We start from the raw sequence: 11910 nt of genomic DNA, 5'->3' as shown, positions 1-11910 counted from the left end.
AGGAGTCAAAATAGTTTGGATAACTTGGAAATCTTGATCAAGAAAATGACAAGGACAGCAGCTTTCAGGGCACATTGTCTGGTGAGAGAGAGAGAGAACTGCCCACATGGAGATGGGCAGGAATGGGAGGGCAGTGGTAGAGGTGGTTGGGCCCTGCAGTGGCCAGAGCCTGAACAAGGGGCTGGCCCAGGGGTGGGAGGACAGGAGCTGAAGGGACACGTAGAAGGAAGAAGCATAACAGACTGCCAGCTGCCTGGGCAGGAGGGGGAGGGCAGTGCCCAGGGAAGGGGGCATCTAGAAGTGTGTAACTAGAGTGTCTGGAGGGGGCTTATTCTGACATTGTTTTAACTGTTGTCTTAACAAAACATGGTGTGTCTTAGGATTGGAGCGCGGGAGAAGAACAAAGGTGGGCTGTGTATGCAGAGGGTTTCAGGTGGTAGGTGAATCCTGGAGCGCTTGTGGAAACCCAAATGGCTGGGCCCCACCCTGAGTTTGGTTCAGGAGCCCTGGCCGGGCCTGAGAACCTGCATCTCCAACAAGTTCCCAGCTGCTGCTGCTGCCACTGCTGCAGGAACATCCTCTGTGGCTCTGGTTGAAACAGCCATCTGTCCTGCCCACCTACAGGGCCCCTGAGGAAGGGAGTTTCTCTTCTCGGGTTTTTAAAACAGGGTGCTGGGTTTTCTTGAGATGGTAGTTGAGTAAACAGTTTAGGATTCCTCAAGCTTTGCTAACTACCAGTTTGAGGGATTTTAATAGGTCCCATATACTTTGCAAGCCATGGTACTGACCTCCCTGGCTGGACAGCCAAATCCACGTCCTCACAGACCTTAAAACTGTACTTCAAACTTTCTTCCTGCGATTTGCAAACATGAAAGTACTAGTAATACAAAAGTATGGAAAGCGTATGCCTCATGTCTCCCAGACATTATTCTGTGAATAAGTACATGTGCATGTGGTTTTAAATTTTAAGCACATACATACTAGTAATTTTAAAAAGCAAAAAATTGATTATACTATGTGTATTCTTTTAAGTTTCCCTTGTCACTCAATGTTGACACTTTTATGTGTAAAGACTTATAAAAAGGACCAGATGTCACCTACAAAGTCCACAGCTCCTTGCATTTTTAACCACTTTGTAGAACTAGGAACATCTTGGGGCAGGCATTTTTTCCGTGGGAATGTTGGTGTGATTGTATTAGGTAAGTCCTTGTTACTGGAGGCTGCTCGGCTACCCCAAATTGCCTTTGTGTCTGGGACACTTTTCACCACTTAGGACAAACACAGGTTTGGTTGGTTGGGGAGCTCAGGGCTTTGGCTGGGCTCCTTCGGGCTGGGGAGTGGGCCAGGATCCCCTTGAGTGACAGCTCCTCTTTGGTGGATCATGCTGCCTGCCCTTGTAGCACCTCCTTCTTGTAGTGGGAACTGGAGACAGAGAGGTCCCTCCTCCTGCACTTCTCCCTTTCTTATTTGAAGAATTAAAAACAGGGTCCCTGCCTGGTTGGTGTGGTTCAGTGGTTGAATGTTGATCCATGAACCAGGAGGTCACTGGTTAGATTCCCAGTCAGGGCACGTGCCCCCAGGCTCGATCCCCAGTAGGGGATGTGCAGGAGGCAGCCGATCACTGTTTCTCATCATTGATCCTTCTATCCCTCTATCCCTCTCCCTTCCTTTCTGGAAAAAAAAAAAATATTTTCAAAACAAAACATACTTACCTGGCAGGGGAGATACCATGATCAGAAGGTAGTTTTCCCGGGTGAGGCTTGTCCTTTGCACTCCAGATGTGCTGTCCCCTGCAATTTCCCCAAATGTGGGAAACTTGACTGTGTAATTTGTGGTAGTGGGGGACTGCGTTTGCGCTCTCCCCTGATAAAAGTAAAAACAAAACAAATCAACAGAGCCATGGCCAGTGTGGTTCAGTTGGTTGAGCATCATCCCTTGCACCAAGAGGTGGCCAGTTCAATTCCTGGCCAGGGCACATGCCTGGGTTGCAGGCTCGATCTCCATTAGGGGGGGTGCAGGAGAAAGCTGATCGATCTCTCACTGATGTTTTTCTCCCCTCACCCTCTCCCCTCTCTCGCTCTCTCAAATCAATAAAAACATATTTTCAAAAGAAAATAATTAAATACAGAATAATATCTTATAATTTGACCTTTCTGATCCATTTAAACAACTTATAATGCTTTTCTTATTACAAGAATAATGCATATTATCTGCTTTGAAAAACATTTCAGTTGTACTACCTAGAGGTTTATCCAGGTGGCTCAAATATTTGCTCTGTTAGGATAATAGAGTTGGCAGTGTTCATCAGAGGTGAGCAAGGGTGCATCTTGAATGTCATGTGCAAGGGGGAAGGCAGGCAGCCTGGTTGGTGAGGACGTAGGATTTCCAAACCAGGACCTTGACCCCCGCTTTTAGCCAGGCAGTGAGTCTGCACAGCCGTGCCTTTGTGGAGGAGGGTGCATGTGCCGTTGGCAGTGAGCGCACCAGGTGGGGAGGACTGGAGCCCCATGTCCTGGGCTGATTTGAGGGCTGCCACGGGAACATCTGAACATCAGTAGATTAAAGGTGAGGGCATACCTGTGTTTGGGTTTCGGTTAAGTCTTGCTGCTTAACTAACTACTTCAAAACGGTAGTGTACACCAGCAGGCATTTTCTAAGCTCATGGATCTCTGGGTAGGAAGCAGAAATGGGGAGGACTGCCCTGTCTTGTGATGTCTGGGACTTTGGTTGGGAAGTCTCAGAACAGGTGGGCCTGGAGGATCCTCTCCTGGTGGCTTCTTCATGGCAAGTGTGGCCCCTGAGGGCGGGCTCGGCTAGGACTGGCTGCCAGAGTGCCTGCTGGCGACCTGTCCAGCCTCAAGGCGGTTAGACTTGCACAGCAGCTCGGGGTTCTGAGAGCCAGTGTTCCAGCAAACGAGGTGGATGTGCCGCTGTTTGGACGGGTTTGAAAAGTGCCACCATGGAGGGTCCGCCTTTGTGTAAGAGCATGGTGACTGCACAGGGTGCAGTGAGCACTTGGCAGACAGCTAGGCACAGTTGGGGGGAGGCCTTCTGTTCCCTGAGGGCTCGGAGAGTCTGGAGGAGCAGCCACAGCCACAGCCGGAGTGCAGGCCACGGAGCGCTGCTGGAGCCATCCGGTGCCATGTTTGTCAGGGTTTCTGTTTTGAACACTTTCTAAATGAAAGCTGAAGCAAGTAGAAGGTTGGGATTGCTATTCACGCTCCTGCTCCTGAAATGGGGCACCTCTTCAGCATTCAAATAAACTTTGTACTCCCCCTCCCCCCCCCTCCCCCAGGGATTTCATGAGGTTAATGTTACTCACTTTGAGTCTAGTTTAGAGGACAGGTTTGGAAAAACCAAGATGCCTTTTTTCTTTGGTGATGGGGTGACGTTGGAACCCTGGGCAGGTCACATCGGCCATGGAATGAAGCCTCACATTTGAAGTGTTGGCATGGGCATGGGTGGCCATTCGTGTGATCCTGAGCAAGTCATGCTATTCCTCTTGGCTCTGGTCCTGGCTGTGAAATGGAGGTAATGACATGACCTTGTGATTAGAAACTGAGTGTGGCAGGCTCACGTGGTGAGACTGGCATTGCTACACTTCCCAGACATATGCCTGGCCGTGTCATGAGATTCGCCAGGGCTGTGGCCTCTGCCCAGCTGGATGCAGCAGTCAGTGCTACGTTTCAATGAACCTTCCCACGTCAGCCTCAGGGGCCCCTGCCTGCGCCTCTGACTAGTGCTGGTTTCCCAGGCCTGTTTCTACTAGCCCTTTAGGCATCTTTGGCCTGGGTCACTATGGGTGCCTCGAACCCAGCATGTACTCCTCCCAGTCCATTATTTCTCCCCCCCATCCTCCCCCTCTGGTGTTGTGTGTTTTTGTTTTGTTTTTTAAAAAATCATCACCCAAGGATATGTTTTTATTGATGTGTAGGGAGGGGGGTGGGCGGTAGAGAGAGAGAAAAAAAAAACACATTGATGTGAGAGAGAAACATCAATTAGTTGCCTCCTGTATGTGACCAGGGATTGAACCCACAACCTTTTGGTTTATGGACGACACTTCAACCAACTGAGCCCCCGGCCAGGACCGTCTCCAACATTCTGAAATCCTGCCATCATGTCACTACCCCACCCTGACCTCTCCCCCACCTGATACACCACCCATCCCCAAGACCAGCGAGCTCTGTCCTCTGCCTGTTTCACTTTAGCCCACCTTCTGCCTTGCCCTTCTGCCCTTCTTCCTGTTATGCCAAAACCCAGACTGCCTATTATTACACTCTGATGCTTGCTAGTGCCCAGTAACTGGATGTCTTAGAACGCTACAAAAGGTAAGACAGTGGTGATCATATTTGATTCATTAATAGAATCCCCCAGGTGCTTATTAGGAAAACCTTCTTGGCCCAACGTGATCCTGCAGACTCCTCATCCCCTCTGTTCCTTCAGCCTCATCCTCCCCACACTTCTGTCCAAGTGCATTGCCTTCAGAGCCCAGTAGATGTCCCATCTTCACAGCTCAGTAACCTGCCTCCTCTGCTCCCAGAACTGGTTGACTGCAGCCTTTACTCCTCTGATGTTACTGCATACAGGTGGCTGGTGGCTAGTTTCCCCTCAAGGACAAGGGCATTGCACCTCGTCATTCTTTAGGTATCTCTTAAAGCAGGGTTGGCAAGCTGACCCGTGGCCAAGTCCAGCCCACCCCTGAGCTGAGAAGGCTATGACAATTTTTGAATAGTTGAAGAAAAAAATGCTTTTTTTTTTATCCTCACCGTGTTAGGGTCACCGAAGGAGGAACGCACGAGGTGCAAGTGGTAAGGGATTATGAATTTATTAGGTCATCTGGATACCAGATGGACTGAGCCCCAAAATGGCGCCAGCCCCCAGGGACTGGGAGTCAGAGATTTTAAAGGACTCTAGGAGGGCTTTTTCTGGATGGAGAATTCTCTGGCAGGTCCTGAGGGGAGAGATAATGGTCTTTGCAAGTGGAATGTGGTCTAAGCAAGAGGGAATGTCCATTGTGAAGTAGCCTAAAGGTCAGTTCCCAGGGGTGGGGGTATCCATTCAGTTATCTGATCAGACCTAACACACCCCAGGGCATATTTATTGTTTTTTGTTTTTGTGTGTGTGTGTGTGTGTGTTTTTAAAGAGATAGAGAAAGAAACACTGATAGATTGCCTCTGGGGATCGAATCTGCAACCTGGGTATGTGCCCTGTGTGCCCTGACTGGGAATCTAACCTCTGACCTTTTGGTGTGTGGGAAGACACTCCAACTAATGGAACCACACCAGCTAAGGCAGATGCTGTTTTATAACACCAAGTTCAAATGTCAGTGTCCTTGAATAACATGTGGGAGCACAGCTAGGTGATTTCGAATTATCTAGGACTGCCCGCAGTGATGGAGTCGAGCAGTTGCTTCAGACAGGCCTGCAAAGCCTAACATAGTTATGATCTATTCCTTTATAGAAAAAGTTGGCTGACTCCTGCCTTAGAGCAGCGATTGCCTGTCATTTGGGAGAGCTTTTCATTCATTCCTTTTAGCTGATATTTAATGAGCACCTATCATGCATGTGTATCAGTGCCACAGAAAACTACAGTGAGCAGCACAGAACATCTCTGCCACCTGAGCCTACATGTTATTGGAGGGGATCAGACCAGAAACATAGATTCACAGATAAATTGATACATAGCTATATTAGCTGGTGATAAGTGCTGTAGAGAAAAAGAAAGCAGGCTAAGTGTGGGCAGGGAGGAAAGAATGCATGGTGATGATTGGGGTTTATTACAGGTGGGTTGGTCAGAGGATCGCTTTGATAGGTAACTTTTGAGCTGAGATCTGAATGAACCGAGAGGGGTGTGAGTGAAGAGGCGTTTGGGAGAAATGTAATGGCCCTGAGGGCAGGAATAGGTGTGGCAAATTGGAGAAATTATTTGGACCAGAGTGGCTTGAGCCTGGACTGTAAGAACGTAGAGGTATGGCTGTGACTGGCTGGTCACCAGCTCCCTCAGGGTGGAGGTTCTCCACCTTCCCCGTGCCTTGGCCCCTGTCCTGGGATTCTGAATGAGGAGGTCTGAAGACCACATAGTGTCTCGTAGGCTGTGGGAGGCCTGGATTCTATCATCAACACTGGAGAAGGCAGACCCCACTGTTCCACCCACCCCATTCTTGTCATTGTTAGGTCCTGAGCCTTTTCAAGCTTAAGGGCACCGTGGTTAGGAGCCTTTGCTGTAAGACACCACAGGTTGCTTGGCTCCTAGCAGTGGCTCAAAAATAAATGTTTTCACTTTAAAAAAAGAGAACTGTGTTTATGCGGTGGCTGCCCTGCTACTACGGCGGAACGTGCCATTTCTCTTGGGCGGGCCGGTGCTGAAGGACTGCATGGCTGTGATCTGGCTAAGCTCCCCAGTGTCTCACTGGTGGCCAGTGTCCCACCTTTCTTGCACAAGTAGGGTCAAGCTGTTTCCTCCCTGTTGTCCCAGGTGGACCCATACTGTTTCTTGTCACCGGAGCCTCCTCTCCATTGGGACCAGTCTTCTCTGGCAACTGCTCTTGGGGTCCTTACTGTACCTCACACATGTTGCTTACCAGATGCATGAAGTTTTGTGCGCAGGGTCTTACCCTTCCACGCATCTGTAGGCACCAACTTTATTGGATGGCCAGCAGGTAGATGAGTGAGGAAGGATTTTAGGAAACATTGAAAAAAACAAGGTGAGTCCTCCATGGGTTCCCCATGTGGTCAACACTAACATCACTATGCCAAGTTGGCGGCACACTTGCCTGCGGGCATGCCTTACATACCGTGTTAGGTAGGTGTGTGCCCATGTGTGGTAAGAGAAAGGTTTTCTTAATTCCCACTTCTTCCTGTGATTTAGGGTAAAAGTGCATGTGCTTTCCAGGTGACAGTGGTGATCAGAACGCCCAATAAAATCATGCTAATGCATATTGCGGCTGTGCCAGCTGTACAGGTGGGAGATGGAAATGGCGGTTGATCAGATCCAGTGTGATAACAGTGCTTATGATAGGCTGGCAGGAGTCATGGGGAAGAATCGGCACTCTATCTGTTGCCTGGCTTTCAAGTCCAAGCGTTATGGACTCTGAATTGATGGGTCTTCATTTGTTTGGGGGCTTGGAACTCTGGATTGTTGAAAGCTGTGGACCAGGGCTTTGCATAGACTCTCAAGGATCATCCTCCTCACCCCCACTTCCCGGGGCTCATCCCTGAATCCATGGCGCACTCAGGTGTTAGACTGACAGGAATTGTGTTCTCATGAGAATTATTTCAAGGAGAAGCTGATTATATTTAAGAAGCTAAATTAGACTAATGCAGACAAAAGTGTTGGGATAGCATTTTAATTTTTTCTTCATTGGAAAAGGACACTCATTTAAATTTTTTTTTTCTTTCAGGGAAAGTGGAAGGGAGGAAGGGAGGGAGAGAGAAAGAAATATCAATATGAGAGAGAGACATCGATTGGTTGCCTCCCGCATGTGCTCCTGGGCTGGGGAACGAACCTGTAACCCAGGTGTATGCCCTTGACCGGGATCACACCCACCCTTCTGTGCTCAGGCTGATTCTCTATCACTGAGCCACACTGGCCATGGCAAGACACTCATTTTTAAATCATACCTTAAAATAAGTCATTTTTTGCTGTATGTGAACATTTCTATATAATAGATTTTCATGATCTAGACTTTCCAGCATAGCATGGAGTCTAGATACAGACATAATGAGAATTGGAGAACCAGTATGCCTCAGTTTGCACACAAAGTATTTTTAAAGTTTATATTAAAATTAAAATAATTGAAAATATCTTGAAAGCTGTATAAGGGAATTTGTTTTCACCCTTTGTCAATAACAGTGAATGACTATCCTTTTCCTTTTATACTTTTAAAAATATTGAGTCCTTGTGTTATACATAATAGATTTCATTTAGTTCAGTTTAGTTCCAGTATTTATTGAGCACATCTGTTAGTAATTCCTTTGAGACATTGTAAGTGTAGGGAGGCTCACATTAATGTAAGCAGGTGGCAAAATTTTAAAAGCAACATTAATTTTAGGTAATGTTTAACCTGCAACATTCTAGGCTAGTTTACACAAAACATGGGGTCAAGGCTCCATCATTGTGGCAAATCACTTTGTTTCTGCCCTTTTGGTGTATAGGACGATGCTCCAAGCAACTGAGCCACCTGGCCAGGGCTCCTAGTGTATGTTGACAAGCCAAAATGAGACCTTTTTTGAGACCTTTTTTTTTTTTTTTTACTTGAGATACAAAGGAGAGAAAATACCCTGGGGTTTGGCCAGCTCCTGACTGGTCACTGACCTTTGGGGCTCTGTTTTGGTGGTGATATTATAGGTAAAGAGTTCTCCTTGTCCTCACCTGTTGCCAGGGGAAGTGGACTTCTTGTGATGTCACAAGAAAAGGAATTTTCTGAGACTCCCATGGGAGAATGAGTTATCGGAGAAAGCTTTATTTCTGTGGAATCAAACACCTGAGTTTCCAAGGTCCCATTTCCCTCCATCCTGCCACAGAAAAAGTCCCAGTTTGCTTTCAGCAGAGCTAGGGTTAAAGCTGTTGCCAGAGTTTCGTTTTGTTCCTCTCCTCTCCTCTCCTCTCCTCTCCTCTCCTCTCTACTCCTCCCCTCCCCTTCCCTCCCCTCCCCTCCCCTCCCCTCCCCTGCTCTCCTCTTTGAGAAAGAGAGGAATTGAGAGGGAGAGAGAGAGAAACATTGATGTGAGAGTGAAGCGTCAGTTGGCTGCCTCCTGCATGCTCCCCACTAGGGACGGGCCTGCAACCCGGGCATGTGCATGGCATGACGCCCAACCAACTGAGCCACACTGGCCAGGTTCGTTGCCCAGAGTTTCCTTTCCATGTTTACACAGTCCAGTCCAGCATTAGGCTAGCTTAGTTTGCGTTCCCACCTGCAGTTCATCAGTCCATTGCATGTGGCTTCCAGTGTTATATTGTATGTAAATCAGCGAGTTAGACAAGATGCCTTAATGAGCCAGTTAGTTAGGAGTCATCTTTATTGCATGTGGGTTCAGAGCAGAATACCTCTGTCAAATTCTGAACCCAAAGCATAGAGGAAGTTCTCTCTATTTATACCTTTTGATCACTTTGTCTGCAGATTTTACAAAGAGCTTTGTGTGAGTTATTTTTGCAGACAGTTTGTAACTTTGGATACATAATGAACAAACACTTGGCATGAGAATATGGGAATTATTATCAGTATTTGCCTAGTACGTTAGGTGGCTAGCTTTCAAGGTCAGATAGTTAAGTTTTTATCTTTTTCTATTATTCAAACTAAAACAGTTATTTTACAGAATAAGGGACTATCTAAAAACAGAGTTGATCTGTAGAACAAGGGACTGTCTAAGAATAACAGAGTAGTTTAAAACAGCAGTTTCACACCGCAGTTTTCCAAAGGAGGGATTACTATGCTTCATTCCCCACTGGTTTTATGTAAATGAGTCAAATCATTGACTCTTGTGGGTCATTGTTGGGCAGGAGGTCATACCAGTTCCTGAGGACTATAAGCTTGATTGAATTAATTCTCTGTTGAATAAAGTTAATAAACCAGTTTATAAGACAGGGGCCCAGAATGAGTGCCAGGAGTATACACGAGAGTCTCAGCTCTAGTGGATCTGATGAAGATCTTGGATTCTTTATTCTGTTTGGGCTGCCTTAAGCCGGGTGTGATGAAGCCACGTTGGGATTCCGTCGACTTTGACTGCCGTGGGGGTGATCAGGATGATGGTGTGTGGTCCCCTCCAGGTAGGAGTCAGTCCTTGGGTGGTAAATTTCTTTACCCAAACAGAGTCATCAGGTTGGAAGGGATGGACCGGATCAGAAGTTGGTACAGGCAGAGCATCCTGGACGTGTTTCTGGATTGCTTTCTGGGTAGACTGTAAAGCCTGTAAGAACTTGAGTGAAGATTGGTTATGTGTTTTAGCTTTCTTAGATTGGGAGAAGCTTTGTAAGCTTAGTGTGGTTCCGTGTAAGCTGGTGAGGTGGGTAGGTCAGGGTCTGGAAGAGTCACTAGAATCTGTAGAGGCCCCACTTGTTTTAGGGCAGCCTCCTGGGCTGCTTCATCTGCAGCCTACTTCCCTCTTGCTTCTGGGGAGTCACCTTTCTGGTGTCCCTTACAGTGGACTAATGCTATTACCTTGGGTAGCTAGATGGCTTCTAGTAGTGTCAGAATTTCTTCCTTATTTTTGATGTCCTTCCTGGCTGAAGTTAAAAAGTCCCTGTTCCTTGTAAATAGCACTGTGTACTTGAGCCGTTGCAAACGCATACCTGTTATCAGTGTAAATTGTTACTGATTTGTTTTTTGTCCACCAGCCTGAATAAAGGTAATTAATTTGGCCTTCTATGCTGATGTCCCGAGGGTGAGTGTCTGAGACCAGATGGTTCGGTCTTAGCCCCTTATCTTATATATGTAGAGGTGGAAAAACTTAGTTACATCTGGTAGTGCTAGTTGGCCCATCGTCCTTGCTCTGCTTATGTCTGTCTTACTGCCTAATATATTACTTCAAGGATCCTGGCTCTGATTTTTTTTAGGGAAAATGGATGTCGGTGGGGCTTCTTTGGCTACTTCCATGCTGAAGAGGGATGGAGTTTTCTTTTCAGAGCCAAGAGATCCTTGCTGTCTGTCAGAGGGACTATGAGGCCTGGGCATAGAAGAAGGTGGGCTTGTGACCTGGCTGAGACAAACTGTATTATAAAAATTAGTATTATTGAGCAATTAGAATAGCAAGAGTTACAACAAATAGTCTGGTAGAAGGGAAAGAAAACATTTCAGTTCTAATAATTTCTAATGAAATAGAATTTTTCTCCTTAAAATTATTCTTCTGTTTATTAAAAGAGCCAAATCAAGACTAATTTATCTATTGTATTTAATTTTCCCTGATTGTTTGCATAAACATAATAAGAATGGTAACTGACCACTTTTGCCGGAATGTTATGATTGAATCTTAATGTGCCCCAAAGAGCCAGGAAGCCAAGCCATCTAGCTGTTCGTCAGGCCTGCCTGCAGTATCTGTTGAGTTAGGTGAATTCCTTACCTGTAGTGACTTTCCCTGGGCCCGTGCCCTAGACTTTAAGGCCCATCTCAGCAGCCCTCCTACTTGTTGCAGCCTAGAGTGCGTGGGGGTTCTGTAGGGACGCAGAGGCGCCCTTATTGCTCCCCTTCTACTTTGACCAACTGCCAGTGATGGTAGGACATGGGCCTGGTGCTCCAGCGCCAGCTATTTTCAGGGCTACTAAGCAGGATACCAGGTTTTCTCTATGGCACTTTTATTGGCTTCAGTTCTTCAGAGTTTAGACAAGGCTCTTTAAAACATGATACTCCAGTCAAAGTTTCCGGTTAATAAAACCACTATTGGAAACCGGTATTCATGCAAAGATGCAAAGAAATGTATTGCCAAATTTTGGAGGAATTATATAAGGAGAAAAATATACTGACCTGCTTTAAGATTTTCTGATTTTCCTTGTATGGACTTTTCAGAGTATATATATATATATATATATATATATATATATATATATATCATATATTAAACAAAACAGTAACTGTCTTTAAATGACAGAAGAATTTAAATATGTAACCCCTTTCAGATAGCTAATATGGGCATGATATGACGCTTTATGGGGGTACTGGACATTTGCCAGTATCTCCCAGACTAATAAACGCGTGAAACTACATAAGTCATTATAATGGTGCGCTGCTTTAATCTGCAAGAAATTAAAGTGTATACATATTATTATACACTAGAGGCCAGTGCACAAATTGTGACTGGGGGGGGGGGAGGTCTCCCCTCTCTACCCTCTACATCTGGACCTTGGGGATGCCCTGTGCTCACTCTACCGGGAACGGCAAAAAGTGTGTGTGTGGAAAAAAAGGGGGAACCCCAAGAGGAG

At 46.4% G+C, this 11910-nt stretch overlaps 1 protein-coding gene and 1 non-coding gene across 5 annotated transcripts in view; both read left to right on the top strand.

Annotated features, from left to right (window-relative positions):
* Positions 1 to 11910, top strand: part of UXS1 (UDP-glucuronate decarboxylase 1) — a 113156-nt gene that overhangs the window by 17230 nt on the left and 84016 nt on the right. The window lies entirely within an intron of this gene.
* Positions 1705 to 1866, top strand: LOC111823301. The gene has a single exon (XR_002826326.1). It is a non-coding gene; the product is annotated as a U1 spliceosomal RNA (small nuclear RNA).

The sequence above is a fragment of the Myotis lucifugus genome, unplaced genomic scaffold (assembly GCF_000147115.1).
Source record: "Myotis lucifugus unplaced genomic scaffold, Myoluc2.0 scaffold_453, whole genome shotgun sequence".
Lineage (NCBI taxonomy): Eukaryota > Metazoa > Chordata > Mammalia > Chiroptera > Vespertilionidae > Myotis > Myotis lucifugus.
Note: the sequence above shows the minus strand (reverse complement) of the source record. Positions and strands in the feature narration are given on the sequence as shown.